The sequence below is a fragment of the Panthera onca genome, chromosome E1 (genome assembly GCF_046562875.1).
Source record: "Panthera onca isolate mPanOnc1 chromosome E1, mPanOnc1 haplotype 2, whole genome shotgun sequence".
Classification (NCBI taxonomy): Eukaryota; Metazoa; Chordata; class Mammalia; order Carnivora; family Felidae; genus Panthera; species Panthera onca.
In genome coordinates this window covers 23,586,861-23,607,965 of record NC_138352.1, presented here as the reverse complement: position 1 = coordinate 23,607,965, position 21,105 = coordinate 23,586,861, and the positions used below count along the sequence as shown (strand labels likewise).

At 41.0% G+C, this 21,105-nt stretch overlaps 1 long non-coding RNA gene across 1 annotated transcript in view; it reads right to left on the bottom strand.

Moving 5' to 3' along the window:
- Positions 1-8,416: 8,416 nt before the first annotated feature.
- The window catches only part of LOC144614244 (uncharacterized), a 191,807-nt gene continuing 179,118 nt past the window's right edge, over positions 8,417-21,105 (bottom strand). The window contains exon 4 of the long non-coding RNA XR_013551864.2: positions 8,417-9,319. This is a non-coding gene — a long non-coding RNA (uncharacterized LOC144614244). The remainder of the gene's footprint in view (positions 9,320-21,105) is intronic.

Here is a 21,105-nt window from a genome sequence, read left to right as displayed (position 1 = left end):
CAGAAGACCCCACCACACACGCGCGCGCACACACACACACACACACACACACACACACACACACACTGGTGTGATTTCAATTTCAGACTAGAGATGAATGGGACAACATCGCTGAACCTGCCCCCATCTCCCAACTCAACAGTCCTCCGAATCAACGATGGGAGTGCAGTCACTACCGACGTGCAAAGGATGTGGTCAGCACACGGGAAGCATATCCAGACTGATGCAGAAGCGTACACAACTCAGACGTGCATTTATGGGACGTGTGCAAAACGATCACTGAGGAGAGAAAATGTAGGCTAAGGCAGCACCAGATTGCGGTCAGGGGCCACCAACACGATAAGAGAAAAGCCTGAGTGCAGAGGAGCTGCTGGCACGAATGTGTACATGCACAGACCGTGACTGCTAAGAGGAAGGGGCTATAGTTGGACAAAATGCATTCCTAATAGAGGCGAAGTCCATGGCTCTTAAAGCATCCCACCCGGTTTGGACAGCGATAAAATTACCAACGCTATCTTTCATGTCTTCCTTGAATTTCTTCTTCTGTCTACATATGGGACCAAAAACAAAAACAAAAACAAAAACAAACCACCACCACCACCAACGAAAAAACCAACAAGCAGACCAAAAAAGGAATCAGCTTGGATCATAGCTGAGAAAGCCAAAGAACAAAGATAAAGCAAATTGATAGCTTTCGAATGTTAATAGGGTTTGTCACCTCCGAGAGTGTGTAAATTAAAGACATCTGTCTGGTCTCAAATAAATTCCAAAAATCCCAAACTAATTGCTTGGTATACACAATGCGAAACCTCAGAATTCCATGCAAAAATAAACCTTCGTTTGGAAAATAAACTTCATACAGTCATGATAAAAGAAGTCTTGTCAATAAGCCAGCGCTTAATACAGAAGGATTATTTTGAAATAAACTTCTTCAGACTTCGTTAGAATCGGAAAGAACTGTGAAAGTAGATCCGCCGACCCAGGTCCTCAGGTACGTGGTGGCGTTTGGAGACGCTTGGCTGCATTGAGTGCAGGTTGACACCAGAAGGCTCTGTGGGCTTCCTGGCAATTTTAGTCACTTATAACACACAAAAGGGAAATAACATGGTTTTTCTCGTCTGACCTCTGAAAAATAAGTACAGCAACACGGTTCCCCGCGCAAAGGCCAGATGAATCACAACACAGGCTCTCACATCTTTGACGGACGTACTCTTCCTTTGGCTGGCACGTTCCAAAAGGGGGTTATTAGCATTGTTTGCCAGACGGGTGGGAACGAAAAGGCATCTTTAAACATTTTCTACAAATGGATCAATATTGGCAAAGTCCTCTCTAGGAAGTATATTAGTGCATTAGGAATAATTCTAGATGAGTATCATACCGCAGAGGGAAGGAGGGTAGTTTCATTTCATGCTGTTCGAACTCAGACACTCACAAGAGCACTGCATGGTCAGAGGCATTAATGGCCGGAAAAAGAGCCCACAGTTAAATATGCTCAGGCAAGACACGAAAGCGTATGGACTGACTCAGGTAAGCTGTAGGAAGGACGGAATCTGGGTTCTCCGGGTCCAGCTCATTATTTTTTTCCAGAATCCTAGTGTGGACACCCCAAATGAAACTCATTCTCTCTGTGTTCTCGCAGAAATAATCACCTACGCCCCCACCCCTACCTCTAAGGCTGGTGCTTATTTTTGGAATTGGTTAAGGTCTAACCAAAAAAGTACAGAGGAGGTCCACTATGGTTTTTCAGAATGGTTCTGCCCATTACACTCCATGCCCTCTTGCCGGTAAGCCTCCATGACCCCTCGAAGGCATACACGCCTGCCCGAGAGCACACTCTGCCCCATGATGGAAGATGCCAGGTCTCCAACTAGAAGCTGCCATTGGTTTATGACCCAGCCTCGCTGTGTGTTTGAGTGGAGTGGGTTTTGACGAAAAACCTCATGTATCTCCTAGAACAGGCTTGTTTCTCATTCCTCTGAGTTATAGTCCCTTTTTATTTTAATTTTGCTAAGTTTTATTTATTTTGAGAGAGAGAGAGAGAGAGAGAAAGCACAAGTGGGGGAGAGGCAGAGAGAGAGAAGGGGGGGGGAGAGGGGGAGAGAGAGAGAGAGAAAGAGAGAGAGAGAGAATTCCAAGCAGGCTCCACATTGTCAGTGCAGAGCCTGATGCAGGGCTCGAACTCATGAACTGTGAGATCATGACCTGAGCTGAGATCAAGAGGCGGACGCTTAACTGACTGAGCCACCCAGGCTCCCCTACGGCTCCTTTCTAGAACTAACTTCATGAGCCCCCTTAAGAGACTCAGGTGTACATGCAGTCAACATTTGCCTTGTACTGGTTAGACCAGATGGGAGCAGCTGTCTCTGACGAAGGCCTACGGCAGATACGGGTCCCTCCCGACCCCATGTCCCTCGGTCACATCCTCCCCCGCTGCCCCTGTCCTGGTTGCAGCTTCAACTGTCCAACTGCTGGCTGAGATCCTTAGAAGATCAGCAAGCCTGTTCTTTCTGGTTTATCGGGATATTTCGAGATGGCCTTCAACTGGATCTTACATATTTGAAAGTCTTCTCCCTGTGCTAGTTATAGAATCCAAAGTCTCTGTATAAAACACAGAAGCACAGGGTCATCCGTGAGGCTGAGTCACTGTCGTTGTGGCCTGGAGCAGCTGATGTTAGAATCACGCTTTTTTCTCTCGGCCCTTCCAAAACTGCAGAGCCCGTGAGTGCCTCATTCATCCCTTGTGGGCTCCCACTCTTCCGTTTGATACTTCTCCCATGTTTGCCTCAGTAAATCATCTCTCTCTCTCTCTCTCTCTCTCTCCCTCTCAATCTGGGCCCACCCTGGTCTCAGTAAAACCTGTCTCTTCGATTTGAGTCTTTTTAGTTTGTAATCAGGGTACGATGCCAATTATAAGCTGTGAAGTCTGATTCTGATAGCTCCCAGGCAGGCCCTTCAGGCAGTAGGGTCACAGAATGACCGAGGCTAGAATTCAGATGGGCAGAGAACATGGGCTTTCTTTATGCTCTCGAAAGGATCCAGTCTCCCTCAAAAAACTCTGCCCATTCAGCAGCAAACTTGCCTTACAAGTATGATCCACTAGTGTATTGAAGAAGAAAGAAGAAAGCAGAAGAAAAAAGAAAGAAGAAGGAAGGAGGAGGAGAGGAGGAGGAGGAGGAGGAGAAGAAGAAATGCTTCCTTCTTTTCCATACTTCTCGTTGGAAATTAGCTCTCCCAGGCTGTCCCATACCTACAATATGACCCTAACACTGCCATGAACACATTGCTGGCTTCCGTGACAGACCGGAAAGTGTGAGATGCAGTGTACCTTTTTCCTACTACACAAATCAAAGTTCCTAAGAAATCTGGGGACTGGGGAAGCAAGCAGGAGGTGAAGCCAGCTCATCTCCCTGCAACGAACCAGGGCTTTTGATATCAGTGAGCCAACTTCAAGGACTACTTGATTTTGTAGACGTCACAGAATCGTCAACCAGAAAGGAGAAAGAAGAGGAAAACAATATGATTACCTTCATAATAGAACTAGACACAAGCATTTGAGAGGTTGTTTTTTTTTTTTTAATTTTTTAAAAGTTTACTTACTTTGAGAGAGAGAGACAGAGCGTGAGGAGAGGAGGGGCAAAGAGAAAGGGAAAGAGAGAGAATCCCAAGAAGGCTCTGCGCTGACAGTGCAGGCCTTGAACTCGTGAACTATGAGATCATGACTTGAGCCGAAATGAAGAGTTGGATGTTTAACCAACTGAGCCACTGAGGCACCCCAAGCATTTGAGAGTTTTTAGCAGAGGGTAGTGGAGCTAGAGGAGTGGGTGAGGTTATCGAGTGAGACCATACAGATCTAGAAGAGAGGAGGAGAGAACAAAGTCTGTAGGAGGAAAAAGACAGGTTATGAGGCACGGCTACCAGTGCAAGCGGCAGGGGGACGAAGGAGGAGCAGATTCATACAAACTGAGGGAGGAGGGCATTTCGGAAAAGACGTCTCTGTAAGTGGCAAGGGCCACAGATCAAATATGATAGGAACCAAAAATAGTCCATTACATCCCACAAGGAGAAAGGGACCGTTTTCTTAGAATCGAGAGATTAGGAACAGCTCCTGGTGGTTAGAAATGAACAGCATTATAAATGGTACACTGTATGGGGCAGCTGGGTGGCTCGGTCAGTTAAGCCTCTGACTCTTGATCTCAGCTCAGGTCTTGATCTCAGGGCGGTGAGTTCAAGCCCTGCTTTTGGGCTCCATGCTTGGTGTGAAACTTACTTAAAAAAAAATAGCATAACATAACATAACCTATAAAATAATATAATATAACCTATAAAATAACATAGCATAACCTATATAATAACATAAAATAACCTATAAAATAACATAAAATAAAATTAAAATTAATTAATTAATTAAAAAACACTGTATGCTTAGCTCTTCGAGCTGGTTGCCCATTGCTCTCACAAACTTCCCCAACCTCAATGGCTTAAAACAGCACAAGTTACTGGGGCACCTGTGTGGCTCAGGCGGTTAAGCGTCCGACTTCGGCTCAGGTTCACGATCTCACAGCTCGTGAGTTTGAGCCCCGAGTCAGGCTCTGTGCTGTCAGCTGGGAGCCCGGAGCCTACTTTAGATTCAGTGTCTCCCTCTCTCTGCCCCTCCCCTACTCACGCTCTGTCTCCCTCTTCCTCAAAAATAAATAAACATTAATTAAAAAAAAAAAAAAGGCAGCGCAAATTATCTTACAGTTCTGGACATCAGAATGGGTCTTCCTGGTTAAGGTCAAGGTGCACTCAGGGCTGTGTTCCTTCTGTCTCCCTTAGAGCCTTCATTTCCTTATCTTCCTAGCTTCCAGAGGCCACCTGCATTCCTTGGCTGGCAGTGCGTTTCCACCTCTTTCTGACTCTGGCGCTCCTACCTCTCTCTTCTGGTTTATGGACTTTTGTGACTAGAGTGTACCTACCCAGATAATCCAGGACTATCTCCCCATCTAAAATCAACTGGTTAGCAACCTTAATTCCATCCGCAGCCTTGGTCTTCCTTTGTCATAGAAGACAATGTGTTCACAGGTTCTAGGGATTAAGACACGCACCTTTTGGGGGGGGGGGCGGGCATTATTCCGCCTACCACCTTCTCCAACTTGGTTGTCTTAATTGTACGTCTTAGAGATTAACTACATGTGCTACGTAGTCAGGAATGATACTCAAGGTATTTAACAACTAGTACGCAGGAAACAAATAGACCAAAATAGATACTGGATACGGTGCTGAGGGCCTACTGTCATTGGAAGCATTAACCCTCTTCATAATCAGTTGTATTAAGAGGGATGTTCAGGGACTTGGAGATTGGGGGGGGTGGGGGGGGGATGAAGACAGGGTGGGATGGTCCAGCAAGTGGAGGGCACTTCAGAAACTGAAGGCAGAAGTTCTCTGTCATAGAAGCTTATCAACATTTTTTAACTAATTTATTTAAATTCAAGTTCATTAACATACGGTGTAGTGTTGGTTTTGGGGGGTGGAACCCAGTGATTCATCACTTACAACACCCAGTGCTCATCCCAACAAGTGCCCTCCTTAATGCCCATCCCCCATTTAGCCCATCCCCCACCCACCTCCCCTCCAGCAGCCCTCAGTTTGTTCTCTGTATTTCAGAGTCTCTTATGGTTTGCCACCCTGTTTTTTATCTTATTTCTCTCTCCAATATTTGTAATAACTGATAGAACCACACCACTGAATGCCAGCTAAGCATCAGCCCTATGTGTGTTTTATATGCCTACATACATGTAAATTCATGGGAAGAAAGTTCTGGAAGGAAATACACTAAACCGTTCATAGTAGTTACCACAAAGGGGCTACTGGTGCTGGAAAGAACTATCAAAGGCACTTGGGGTTTTCTCTTAGCATTTCTATTTTTTACAAAGAGAATCTATTCCTGTGTTGTTATGTACTTAAATTTAATAACGAAAAGGTGGGATGCCTGGGTGGCTCAGCCGGTTGAGTGTCCAACTTCAGCTCAGGTCATGATCTCATGGCTCTTGAGTTCCAGCCCCGTGTCGGGCTCTGTGCCGACAGCTCGGAGCCTGGAGCCTGCTTCGGATTCTGTGTCTCCCTCTCTCTCTGCTCTTCCCCTGCTTGCACTCTGTCTCTCTCTCTCTCTCTCTCTCAAAGTAATAAATAAACATTAAAAAAAAATTTTTTTTAAAGAATGAAAAGGGCCTGAGAAATAAACACCAATAGTAGAGGCCAGAGTTGAGGTAGGAGAATATAAGTCAAATAAGAATTGAAGTATTAGCTCTATAATCCGAGGTGCCTGTGTTTTCAGATGCATTTTTCATGTAACTGAACAAATAAATTCTAAAATGTGTCTGTCCAACTGCATCAATTCTAAAATGCATGGAGTGTGCAACAGATTCAGGCTTTTAAAAGAATTCTGTATAGGATAAAGGTGGCATTTTATTTTTTTTAAGTTTATTTTTATTTTTATTTTTTGTAATCTCTACACCCAATGTGGGGCTCAAACTCACAACCCGGAGATCAAGAATCACATGCACTTCTGACTGAGCCCGCCAGGCGTCCCAAAGGTGGCATTTTAAATCACTTGGGAAAGTATGCACCTTTCATGAAATGCTTCGAAATCACCGTATTTCTACTTCGAAAATAAATCTTTGAGTTCTCGCAGAAATCAATTCCAGGCGTAAAGTAATTAAATGTAAAAGCAAAATTATACGCAAATATAAAGGTGCTTCTTAATGTCTGAACAGGGGTAGCCTTCTAAAACATGACCCAAAGAGAAGGCATAAATGGAAAGTCTGACTATATTAACATGTAAAATTTTATTTATATGGGAAAAGATACCATAAAAAATATTAAAAGGCCAAGAAAGACTGTGAAAAACTACTTGAAACACATTTAAACATAAAGAATTAAGAACCAGATAAATCTAGAGAACTTGCAATCAATAAGAGGCGAACCATCCAGAAGACAAATTAACAAAGGACGCAGAAGAGGAAATGCTACAGCCAATGAACGCATAAAAAGATGCTCAATTTCCCTGTAATTCAGCAAGTACAACCTAAAATAACACTAAACGTTTCCCTCTTAGGTTGGTAAAATGAAACTGGCCATTAATAGCTAGTATTGGCGGATGCGAAGCAAATTCTTACATAACATTGCCACTGGCTTAGCCATTTTGGAAGACAACTGAGAAATATTTGTTAGAGAAGGAGATCTAATCTCACCCTACTAGGAAACAGTTTCATCCTACTTACATTAAGAATAGAATAGATTAAAATCATATCCCAAGAGATACAAATATACATGTGTGATTGCACAGGAGAGGGTCCAGAAGGGCCACCCCAAATAGTGAAAGCAGGTGAATCATCTTGACACAGGTCACAGGGCATGGGAAGAGGTGCCAGGAAATCAAGGGAGTGCTTAGCTTTCCCTTATTTTTTGGATTTTTAGAGTGAGACTAGAATCCCTATGCTTCCTATGAAATAAAAAGGACAAAATTACTATTAAATTGAAAATTTACATGACATGCTTATGGAGGCTTCAGAAAACAGTAGCTATCTGAATCCTCAGGCCCCAAAGCTTGGGGTCCAAGCCCTGTAGCGTTCATGCCATGGGACCTTGGGAAAATCATTTAGCAACTCTGCATGTTCATTTCCTCACCTGTAAACCAGAGATTTCATAACTGCCACGTTATTGTTCACAGTTGTTTGGCGAACTAAATGCAGCAAGTATGTGGGAGGGCCTTATAATCTATAAAATGCAATTCTGATGTCAGCTAGAACCGTTACTAATTACGTGGATAATTTTCAGTTAACATCTAGCTATGGATGAATATTTGAAAAGCCATATTTCCAAATGAAATGACATCTGCTTAAAGTAGATTATGGTTAATCTGATTGTTTCTCCCTCTGAACAGTCCCTCTCTGCCTTCCCTCCTTTCCTTCTTCCTTCCTTTTCTCTACCTTCCAGATTACAACAACTATCACGAGTCTGGTTTATAAACTCCAGGACTGTTTTAAAAATATAATTTCATGTACATAAGTAAGTCCTTCACTTCTCTATGGCTGTCAGCATCATTCCTTGTCAATTTTTTAAAGTCATTATATATGACTTATAAATTGCAGCCTCCAACTCTTTGAGTTAAATTTACAACCACCGAACCTGCAAAAGCCCGTGGTTCTCATGGTCCCATGGTCACTTTTTAGGCGAGAAGCTCTGAAACAGGAGTGAACGTTTCTTGGTCCCTTATTACATATGCAATACACATTTACATACGTTGTGTCAGTTCTTAAGATAACCAAGTACAAGTTTTATCTCCCCATTGTAGAGATTATGAAACTGGCTAACCACGTCAGGTTATTCCGGAAGCTCTTCACTTCGCATGATGAACACACTGAACCGAGCCACCATGGTTGCCCTGCCGACTGAAGCAGTGTCTAACTGGTCTCCTGCACCCCCTCTTGCCTCCTGCAGTCTCTTCCCACACTGGATCAGAGTGAAGTCTTGTCACTTCTGCCCAAAGCCTTCTTGTAGCCTGTCCCCCTCCCTAGAGTTAAGAATCCTTACACAAGCTGCAAAGACCCCGTACCATTTGGCCTCTGCTACCCGTACGACTTACCTTCTGCCTCCTTCACTCCATTTCTGCTGCACTGGACTCTGTGCCCTTCCGAGGACACCCCAGACATGCTCCTGCCAATGGCAACCGGTTGTTTCTTCTGCCTGAATGTCCCGCCTTCAAATGTCTTCAAGTCACACTCTGCTTTCCTTCAAGTCTTTTTGCAAATGATATCTTCTCAGGGACGTTTATCAAAACCAGCTGCTGACTTCTAGAACTCCACATTACTTCTCCTTAGTGACCACTGTTTTATGACATGGTCACTTACTTTGCCTGTCTGCCTTTCCCCTAAGAAGGTGTAAGTTCCTTGAAGTCAGAGGATTTTTTTTGTCTTTTTTTTTCTAAGCCCCGTGTACCCGGAATAGTACCAGGTGCATAGCTAGTACTTAGAAAATATCCACTGAATGAATAAACAACTCTTCAAAGTCTATTTAACAAGCAAGGAGTGGATATTGAGTCCAAACAAATATCTAACACCAGCCAGTGGATTCTTTTAAGCCAAGCAGCCTCCTAGTGAAGGATCGAGGTCCATTATGGGAACTGTTGCTAGAAATTTGGAGAATAACTGAGCAACTTCCTTCTCTGCAGCAGAAGCGGAAGAAGAAAAGATGGTCTGTGTGTTCAGTCCAGTGATTCCACTTATGCTTGGGGGATCTGAGGGAAGGAATGGGAACTTTGTTCCATTCCCGGCACTTGAACCTGGAAGATAGAATCTACAATCAGATAAACAGATACCTGCCCTCCACACTGTGAGACAGAGAACCAGATGTGGTAGTTTTCACATCATGCAGAAAGCCCCTATTTTTTTTCCTGACTTAATTTAAACCTCTCCTGCCTGGACATGACCTCTAACAGAGAATCATTAGAAGCTTACCTATACGCCAGGAAAAGATATCAAGGAAGGAAAATAAATAGCCAAATGTTTAGAAATACTTTTGATTCGTATCAAGTTTGAAGGACTTAAGCAGTTATTAGGCACGTAGCATGGAATTATTGAGGACTAGCCTTTTCTGTCTGCAGTCTCCCTTTGCCCTAAATCATGTACACTCAGGCTTCTTCCTCAGCAAGCTTTCTCTGAAAGTTGATAGGGCACAGTTTCAGCAGGTTCGGCAGATTCAGAGGGCAGAGTTAGAACTCCTCTGGAAGCCAGCTCTGTGCTTCAGGAGGAAACACAGCTCATCCGTCGAAAGTCCCAGAAACCAGCCTATGAATTACCCTCCAAGGCCATTCCACTCTTAACACATCTACCATCAAGTACCGTATTTCACTTCTTTTGTTCCTTTTATAGATCACATTGTGACAAATGCAAGTGGAAACTTTCCAGGAAAAATAAGTTTATCTGCACAGAACCCTACAGCACCCCATGGCAATTTATTATTTTTCAATTAAATTTACTGCTAGTTGGCAGTTGCCCTAGTTTAATTTTCTGCTGTTTGTTTACCGAACAGGGAAACACATAACACAAAGCATAATAAAAGTCAGATTGAGTTAATTAAATGTAGAACCAGGAAACTCTAACTCTGCCTTTTGAACAGTCTTCTCACTAGATCTCGTTGAAAAATATCATTTTTAGCTGAAATTTATTTTGACATTTGCAATACATTATTTATTCGGGTCACATTTTCTTTTCTACAGCCCCAGGAAAGGAGCTGACATTAGTTCATGCTAGTTTTGTCGGGGGATGAAAGGGACTGACAGGTAGTGTTGGGAGACACCCAAACATTTAGACCAACTTGGAGTTCTTTTGTGGGCAAATGGTGGTATGGTGCTGCCATCTTTGAGAAGGTTGGTGGTGGGTATATTGACCAGGACACATCAAGAGGGATCAAAGAATAGACTGTAATTAGACTGCCTCATTTCAAGACATCTTTAGAAACTCTTTGATACGGTCACGTGATCACAGTGACTTCTGTATGCAGGATATCAGCATCTCAAGAGCAAGAACAAGAAAAATAAGACATAAATTGATAAGAGATTGCTTTTAAGGAGTAGAGTAGTGAATTGTGAAATGTCTAAAAAAATCAGTGGCATTTCTTGGGTCACCTCTGTCATGTGCATGTAAGATACATTTCAATCTATACCTTCAAAGGGCATAGGAAGCTATGATGGAAAGTTGAATAAATGTCAGTTCATCTTAGGGGATTTAACCACGTATATTCAATTAAAGTATATATGACTTTCCAGGCTCATGATTGATTTTAATACATGCTAGAGTTATTCAGAGGTGTAATTTTCAAGGAGAACCTTCTGGGAAGCTCTAAAAAATTCTGTCCCAATATATAGCAGACTCATTCAAAAACAAAGAGAAAGAAAAACTTTTTCCCTATTATTAATGATAATAGGTTTTAGTTTCCAGGCCAATACAAATAGGCTTCTTCTCCTGGGGCACCTGGGTGGTTCAGTCGGGTAAGCATCTGACTTCAGCTCAGGTCATGATCTTGCGGTTCGTGAGTTCAAGCCCTGTGTCAGGCTCTGTGCTGACAGCTCAGAGCCTGGAGCCTGCTTCGGATTCTGCGTCTCCCCCTCTCTCTCTACCCCTCCCCCACTCGCACTCTGTCTCTGTTTCTTTCAAAAATAAATAAATGTTAAAAAAATTTTTAAATAAACAAATAGGCTTCTCCAACTATTACACATTTTGCACAAGATGCAAAAGGCACTATTGTTCGATTATGAACCAAAATTATAATTTTTATTTAACTATTAACATTATTAAAGTATTAAAATAGTACTGGAGATTCCTTGTTTACTCTCTATTATCTATATTTACCTGTGTAAAATTTAAAAATTTTGTTATTCAAAAGTAATAAATGCTTATTACATAAAAAATGTGGAAAAAACAGAAAAATACATATATGAAAACTGCATTTATACTTAAGCTTCCAGAGCCATTAAGGTAATTACTATTTGGCTTTTGCTTGCTGTGATATCCAACAATAATTTTATATGTTCATACGTAAAAATTTATTTTAGTTATACCTATATTATTTTTAATTTACATTAATTTAGTTATACCTGTAATCGATTTTTTAAATCTCAAACAAAGCAAAGTTAATATTCTTATATAATCCATCCTTTCTCCGCATCCTCCCTCCCCCACCTCAACCAAAATACAGCTTCAATTCCACAATTACCACCAGAAATAACCAACGATGTTAATTTTATGTGCACATTTCTAGATACTTTTACAGATAATTATGAGCATATATGAACATGTAGAAATAGTTATGCTTTAACTTCCTGGTTTTTAAACATAATCAGTACCAAAACATACATAAATACAGTTACTCACTTTTTTTTTTACTTAAAACTATGTAATGAATATTTTTCTGTATCGGTACACAAAGTCCCAGCAAGTCTTTTTAGTAGCTATCTAATATGCAGAAATTATTTAACTAGTTCTCATATCGCTAGAAACACCAATTGTTACCAACTTCTTCTGTTTTGTAAACCCTTGGAATTCAGCTCTTTTGGACAAGTGTATTTCTCTGAGGTTAATACTAACATGTAGATTTGCTAGGTATAGAAATAATACAACAAGAACACTGAGCTATACTTAGGCATCACAAAAAACTGAGAAGTCACGGAAAGCAAAGAATTGGGCTTGCTCATCTCAACCATTAAGAGCTTCCATTTATTACTCTGAAAACAAACCTTAAGTTGCTGAGAAAGCTTTTACTGCTGCATTGTTTATACTCACTAATACATTTTGGATCTATGATTAATTTTCACATTAGACATAGTTTTAAGATTTTGCAATTAATTTAAATTAGCAAACCTTAAAACAAACTTTTTTTAGGGGCGCCTGGGTGGCTCAGTTGGTTGAGCATCCGACTTTGGTTCGGGTCATGATCTCACGGTTCGTGAGTTCGAGCCCCGCATCAGGCTCACTCCTGTTAGCCTGTCAGCACAGAGCCGGCTTCGGATCCTCTGTCCCCCTGTCTCTGCCCCTCCCCTGTTTGCGCTCTCCCAAAACTAAATAAATATTTTAAAACAAAACAAAAAACTAACATTTTTTTTTAAAGATTTCATTCTTAAGTAATCTCTACACCCAACACGGAGTTCGAACTCACAACCCTGAGAGCAAGAGTCACACATTCTACCAACTGAGCCAGCCAGGCACCACCCCCCCCTCCCTTAAAACTAATTTAAAGTGATGTCAACAAAACTGGCAAAGTCAGGACCTTGGAAAATGATCTCCTCCATAAAAGCAATGAGAATATTGCAAAGTTGTCAGAATTAACTTTTTCCAACTCTGGAACTTAACCAAAGCTTCAGAAATCCAGGGAGTGTTTATTCAAGAAAAATGGCTGAATCTTGATAAGAACAGCAACTTTGTAGAACTTCAGCTGTTCATATTCCCATCCCCTCTATCCAACTTTGCAGTGTCCCTGACGGCCAACAGACTATGATCACAGTAAAAATGAACAGCCTGGCAATCACACTAAAGGGCTGATCTGGATAGGAACTTGTTCCAAACTCCATTCCCTGTCTGGGAGTTCACTGGAAGACCCTGCTTGAAAGACTGTCTTGAGCTGACCTGACCCCGAGTTCTCCCAGTATGATCTGTTTTTTTGCCCAAAGAAACTTGTTGAAAACAATCATAGACAATTGTTTAACATCATGACTGCCTAAGATGGCAACAAAAGGTCAGGTGCACAAGAGGCTGATCAAAAAGCTTAAAAGGAAAATCCAGGGAATAAAATGTCCAGAGTTGGCTTTGAGAAGCTCTGATACATTGCTGGGAAGTCAGAAAGACCACATGCACGTAAGGGGTTGTGTACCTGTCCAGGGCTATGAGCATTCTCAGGAAAGAAAAACTGAGAAGGCCCTAAGCTCTCACCTTTGGCTAACTTTGAGGCTCTGAGCAAGCAGGCAGCGAAGGCTGAGAGAGGGTTGTAAAGTGTGCCGCCAACACACACACCAGACCCGATGGCAAATGTGGGGACATTTACTGGTTACAAGCATTTCAGGAAATCTCTGTTCAATCATTAACTGACCACTAAGTGAACTTAAGCAAGACTTCAAGGGTCACCCATGAAAGAGAATGTATATTGGAGAGAATCACTTCAGAAAAGTCATTAAACAATAAAAAATAACAAAAAAACAGTCACAGTGGCAAACCCTGAGGGAAGAGGTGAGGAGAATCTAATTTCCAATGATATTACCTCATATTACTTAAAATGTTCAGTTGTCAACAAAAAATTAGGGTAGGGAAGAGAACAAGATAGTATGGCCCATACCCAAAAAGAAGAAGTCAGTAGAGGCTATCCTAAGAAAGCACAGATATTGGCCTTACTAGACAAAGACTGTAATGCTTATTTTTGAGAGAATCTGAAATGGGTCTCACTGGGCTAAAATCAAGGCATCGGCAGGGTTGTATTTCTTTCTGGAGCCTCTAAGAAGAATCTGTTTCCTGATCTTTTCCAGTTTCTAGAGGCTTCCTGCATTCCTTCACTCATAGCCCTTTTCCATCTTTAAAGCCAACAATGGCAGATCAAATCTCTCTCACAATGCTATTTCTCAGTTTCTCGCTGTTCTGCCTCTTTTTACCCCATTTTAGGACTCTTGTGGTTTAGGATGGCACTGGACACGTCAGATAACCGATGATAATGTCTTTATCTTAAGGACAACTTACTAGCGTACTTAATCCTCTCTGCAATCTTCATTCTTCCTTGCAGTGTGACAATATATTCACAGATTCTGGGGCAGGACATGGAAATTTGGGGGGACCATCATTCAGATCAACAGTGGATATGAGTAATCAGAAGAATGTATCAGCAAACCTGAAGACAGGTCCCTTGGGATGATCCAGTGTGAGGACCAGAAATAAGAAAGGAATAAAGAGAAATAAACATAACCTCAGAGACTTGTAGGACATAATCGAGTGGACCAATATACTCATAACAGGAGTCCTGGAAGGAAAGGAGAGAGAGAAGGAAGCAGAGATAATTATTATCCTTTATTATTTGAAGAAATAAGAGTAAACTTTTTTTTTTTTTTATTTGATGGTACTGTGCTCATCATTTTCTCCTTGGGTGACAGGAGATTAGAAAAAAACAAAACCAATAACAAAACCTGTGGCATACAGGGCCAGATTAGATAAATAAGTAACTAAACAAACAAATAAATAGTATTTGCTGGCCAAAAAAAAAAAAATTGCTAATTAAAAACTGGCACGTAAGCAGAAACACTGGTTTCTGGTACTATATATCCTTCTGAAAGAAAGTAAAATACATTTTGACCCACTGCTCCCCCATTTTGGTGTTTCTCCCTTGTGTTACCATCTCCTCAGAAACCTGAATCTGTCCAAGTTCCATAATTTTCTTCTCAATTTATTTCCTATTCTGTTTTTGACCCAAGCTGTGAGTTCGTGTTCTACATATTGGCACGTGGAGGCTCTTGGCTTCCTTTTCTTTTTGTCATATATGTACCCCTTAAAATTTGGATTCACTCTTTATATGCCAATTGGGACAGTAAGTGCAGCCTCTAGAGATCGTCGGTGTGGTAGCCACGAAGCTTCTGCGTGATTATCATTTACAGGTCCTTTCACTACAAATGGAGCAGTTCTTAGTGTGGTGGTTGGTCACAGGGCCAATGGGTAGGTCTTAAGTAGAGTTCCATCCCTCAGATGGTAAGAAGTATTTCAATCATTTTTCTCCTGGCAGAAAACAGGTCATCAGCACTGTCCCACTGTTTTAAGACTTAAGATCGGGTGGCAAAAGTCAAACTGGTGAGTCAGAAACAGAGACAAGGATTCTGGGGTAAGGAAAGCTTGAGAGATTTGTCCAGTGAACAGTCTTGTTGAATGCTGAGCGGTTCATGAAGCTGACAAGTCGGGGATGGAAAAACACTGTCCTCTCGCAGGGGTGAACTCTGAAACACAATTATCCTCCAGGGCACCCTCCTTATGACTCTACTCATTTGGATTGTAAGAAAGAGTCTACAGGGGCGCCTGGGTGGCTCAGTCGGTTAAGCGTCTGACTTTGGCTCAGGTCACGATCTTGCGGTTCGTGAGTTCAAGCCCTGCGTCAGGCTCTGTGCTGATGCCTCGGAGCCTGGAGCCTGCTTCCGATTCTGTGTCTCCCTCTCTCTCTGCCCCTCCCTTGCTCATGCTCTGTCTCTCTCTGTCTCTAAAAAATAAATAAATGTTAAAAAAAATTTTTTTTAAAGAGCCTACATATTTTTTTTTACTGGATTGTCTCAACCTAGCCCTTTATGAATTTATAACTAGTAAAATATTATTTAAGAGAGGACTGTCCTTGCAAGAATATGACTGGTCTTAGCAGAGTTTCAAGGCCTCAGAAATGCTCATTTAAAAAAAAAAAAGAAAAATGAAAGAAGTCAAAGGTTTTACCAACTCATCTAATTCCAGATGAAGGAACAGTCGCAGTGTTGTTGATTCCGTAAAGCTTCCTAGACTTTCATTGCAATTTGTCCTATAAAGCACGTGCCCTGTTACTCTTATGGATAAGAACATTTTAAACTTGGGGATTAACTCCTTTAGAAGTATCCCATTGACAATCCGCTTTTACACAGACAAGGTTTCCAAGATAAGTTAACTTGGGTATGACACTAGCTAATTGGAAAAAAAATTAATCTTCTTTTAAGAACCATGATTAATTTACGAGTTTTACACACTACACTTGCCTAATTAACTGGAACTTCTGCTTTTTCTTCTGACTCGCAAATTGCCACCAGATCAACCAGTGGAAACACCTTTAATTTGGTTTCTTGTGCCTTTTTGACGTCATCTCTGAACTTAAGAACCTTTGCTCCAAAGCAACAAGGTATTCAAGCTACAAAATTTTCTCTACTCTAAGAATGTCCAGTGTTTTTGTAACGGTTTCTTGTTTTATTTTGTTGGCATTCTTTTTTGTTTTTTTGTTTTGTTTTTGTTTGTGTTTGTTTTAGTGGAGAACTTTACTAGGGGACAAAATTTGGGAACCAGATGCAGATATCATACTATTTCACATGAATACTGGTGTCCTTGAATGATGTAATCTGTATTTCTACTCTGTGCACCCTTTCTTTTTGATCAAAATATCTTGAAATCACATTTAACATGTGTACATCTCATTAAGTCTCCCTGTCAATGGTATTCTAATTCTGTACCGATTATCTGAAATTTTAAAAACTACAAATAAACCATTAAAACTAATAATACAGTTTATCAGCAAGGTTGCTAGGTATAAAGTCAATATTAAAATGTTGATTGAAGTTTTACACACCAACAGCAAGTCGTGAGAAACAGAATTCTATTTATTTTTACTTTTTAAATTTTAATTCCATCATAGTTAGCATACTGTGTTATGTTAGTTTCAGGTGTACAATACAGTGATTCAACACTTCTATACATCACCTGGTGCTCACCACAAGTGCCCTCCTTAATCCCCATCACCTATTTTCCCCAGCTTCCCCCCACCTTCCCTCTGGAAACCCTCAGTTTTTTCTCTATAGTTAAGAGTCTGTTTCTTGGTTCCTCTCTCTCTCTCTCTCTCTCTCTCTCTCTCTCTCTGCTTTGCTCATTTATTTTGGTTCTTAAATTCCACATATGAGTGAAATCATATGGTATTTGTCTTTCTTTGATTCATTTTGCTTAGAATAATCCTCTCTAGCTCCATCCATGCCATTGGAAATGGAAAGATTTCATTCTTTTTATGGCTGAGTAATATTCCATCATGTGTTATATACGATATATATGATATATATCATATCGTGTGGACACTTGGGCTGCTTTCATAATTTGGCTATTGTAAATAATGCTGCAATAAACACAGGGATGCATGTATCCCTCTGTATTAGTGTTTTTGTAGTTTTAAAAAATCCCTAGGATTACAAAGAATCAAGTAGCTGGAATGAATCTAACAAAAGATGTGTAAGAATTCAATGCAAAAAATTACAAAACATTATTAAGAGGAAGTAAATGGCACATAAACATATGAAGGATATATCATGATTATTTAATCGGAAAACTCAATATTGCAAAAATGTTAATTCTCTCCAAATTGATTATAGCTTCAGGGCAATCCAATAAAAAGTACAACTCTTTTTTTGTGCAATTTGACAGGGCGATTCTGAAATATGTATGGAAATGCCATTCAGGTGGCATGGGTATTAGTGCCTAGATGAAAACAAAATAAAAGGCCAAAGAAACAGAAATAAGATCCTAGAAAGACATCCATGGATATCCAGAAACTTGTTTCATAGCAAAAATGGCATTGCAGAACTATAAGAAAGTAACAGCTTTTGACCTCTAATTCACACCATGTACAAAAATTAAGTCACACAGATTACATACTTACATTTGAAAGATAGAAGTATAAAAGCCGTCAAAAATTGTTTGCATGAGGGGCACCTGGGTGGCTTAAGCGTCCGACTTTGGCTCAGGTCACGATGTCACGGTTTGTGGGTTCGAGCCCCGCGTTGGGTTCAGAGCAGAGCCTGCTTTGGATTTTGTGTCTCCTTCTCTCTCTGCCCCTCCCCCACTTGTGCTCTGTCTCTCTCTAGCTCTCAAAAATAAATAAAGGAAAAAAATTGTTTGCATGAATATATGCTGTCATTTTTTTTTTTGTAAATACATATTATAGAATGGCTGAATCACACGGTAAGCATATATTTACATTTTTAAGAAGTTGGTGAACTATTTTCCAAAGTGGATTCATGGTTTTCCATTCACACCTGAACAGAGTAAGAGTTCCAGGTGCACTGGACCCTCAACACTTAGTATGGGTAAGTTTTTTGTTGTTGTTAGGTTTTGATCATTGTGACAGATGTGTAATGTTATCCCAGCATGGCTTTAATTTGCATTTTTTCCTAATGGTTAATTATGTTGGCTATATTTTTATGTGCCTAATTGCTCTCTACACATTTTCTTTGGTGATGCGTCTGTACAGATGTTTTTTGCCATTTATTAATAGGATAGTTTGTTCTCTTGTTATTGAGTTTTTGAGAGTTCTTTTCTCTATTCTGGAAAAAGTGTTTTTCAGATATATGATGTGTAACTATTTTCTCCCAGTTTGTGTCTTGTCTTTTCATTTAAACAGTGTCTTTTGGAGAGCAAAAGTTAATTTTAATGAAACTCAAGTTACCAATTTGAAGTTTTATGAACAATACATTTGGTGTTATGTCTAGGAACTCTTTGCCTATCCCAGGGATTCTAAGACTTGTTTCTATGTTTTTCCAGAAGTTGTATGGTTTTAAGTTTTACACTTAAGTCTATGATCCATTTTGAGTTAAATTTCTTACATGGTGTGAGGTTGAGATCTACGCTTAATTTTTGCATTTGGATATCCAATTATTCCAGCACTATTTGTTGAAAAGATGATTCACCATTAATTGCCTTTGTACAAAACCAAGTTGTCCGTATTTATATGGGTCTAAGTTTAGACTCTTGCCTTGGTTCTATTGATCTACTTCTTAATTTTGACTCCAGCACTGCATGTATCCATGAATTTCTTTTTAGAAGAAGTCTTAACACCCGTGGAGTCCTTCAAAATTGTTCATTTTCAAAGTTGATTTTGCTCTTCTAGAATTACCTTAGCAGTTTCTACCACAAAGCCTGTTGGGATTTCACTTGGTGTTGCATTACATCTATGATTAGTTTAAAGAGGACGGACATCTTCCTGGTATTGAATTTTCTGACCAAGGAACACGATGCATCTCTCCATATATTTAGGTTTTCTTTAGTTTCTTTCGAGAATGTTTTTCCACGTTCAGTGTACAAGTTTTTGGTATTTGAAATGCTATTTTTAAAATTCAAAGTCTTACCGTTTCCTGCACTTGTACTTTGTGCTACAAACTCTAGCCGCCTGGGTTTTCATGCACTCAACCTTGTTTCCTCAACTCACAGAGTCTACCAGGCTTCCCCTGGATTCTTCTTCCCAGGACCATAAGCCCAAAACCTTGAAGCAGCCAGCTGGGGCAATTATAGGGCGGATCTTCTTGTTCCCAGTGGTAATCACTCTTGTTCATTGCTCAGTGTCCAGTGCCTTGAATATCATTGTTGCATGTATATTATCCTTTTTTTCCACCCCCCCACCCCCCAGGCCAAGGGGTAAATCTGGTCTCCATTATTCCATTTGTTGGAAGCTGAAGTCTCTCTGGATGGTTTTCCTATGTTTGAGCCTGATCTGATCCAGCTTCTAGATTCCTCTAAAATCTCTGGGCCGACAGAGGGAGTTCCCAGTCTCCTTTCAGAGAGGAGAACCAACTCCACTTACCGGAATTCTGCAAAGGCATCACCTGAGGCAGGTGTCGCACAAAATAATTCTCGTCCTCTTCAGGATTTGCACTTAGCACCTTTTATTGCCCTCAGGCTTATTGCTTGTTTTACTCATGTCAGAGCTCACCACAGCCCAGGAAGTTTGCTGCAGTTTCTGTTTCCAGTAGAAGGGGACTAATTATGGCACTTGGTTAATCCCCACTAGCAAGAACTGCAGGAAAACTTGTGCGTGTATTCTCAGCGTGTTGGACTGGAGACCGAGGGAGTGGAACACATGACCAGAGACCAGCGATTTATTCACATGGATGTGCTTTCCGGTGACTCCGGTTTTAACATCCTGACAAAGCTACCTGGAAATGATTCTTAAACGTGGCTGAGAAGACTTTATGAAGCTTGGTCAAAAAATGACCTACAACGTGTGAAGTAGAGAGGATCAAATTGCCTTCATATGGCATTATTGAAGATATCAGAAGATGTATGTTAGAACGCATTCATCATAGGAGGTCAGAAAATCCACCAACTGCTAACACACCCCAGAGCGGGGGTGGGGCGGGCCTCCGAGGACGCCTCCATGTCTAGACAACGAGAGGGGAGTCTATCTATCCTTTGTGGGTGAGAGCGGACAACTTAGTTGGCCCTCTGTGTCAATGGGAATGATGGGTGTCTACGATGGCATCACCAGGCAATGATGCTTAGCTGCCAGAGACGAAGTGGATGTTATCGCTGCAATGGACAGAAAGGAAGAGGGTCAGTAAGACTATGTCTCTCAATCGCTGAAGGATCACAGTATCCCCAGGGACAAGATACACAGACTACCCACTGCGGTGTTACCGAAATTGTAAGAAGAAAAGGAAGATGAGAGGCATGGAAATGAAGAATGCCATCAGCTGCAATGGAAAATCGTGATCCTTTACCCAGTTTCCAGATTTAAGTTTAGATCGCAAACCCAGAATTATCCATTCAAGTGGACACCAGCCTCCCGGGGAACTGTATGACATCACCAGCAGCATATCCTGTCGGTATTCCCCGATCCTTTTCCCAAATGAACTGCAGCCGTTCACCAGGGTAACTTCACTGGGGAGGCAGGAACACCCAGCTTTCAAAAGGATGGTTGGATAAGGAGTCTTAACTGACACTGACATCCGGGAACCTTAAGTGTCAATATGGCCCTCCAGTTAGAGTACATTCTAGCATATAGGAAAGCCTTTTATAAAGGGAATCCCGAGTGGCTTTCTAATCCCTAAGTGCATAATTGGGATGAACA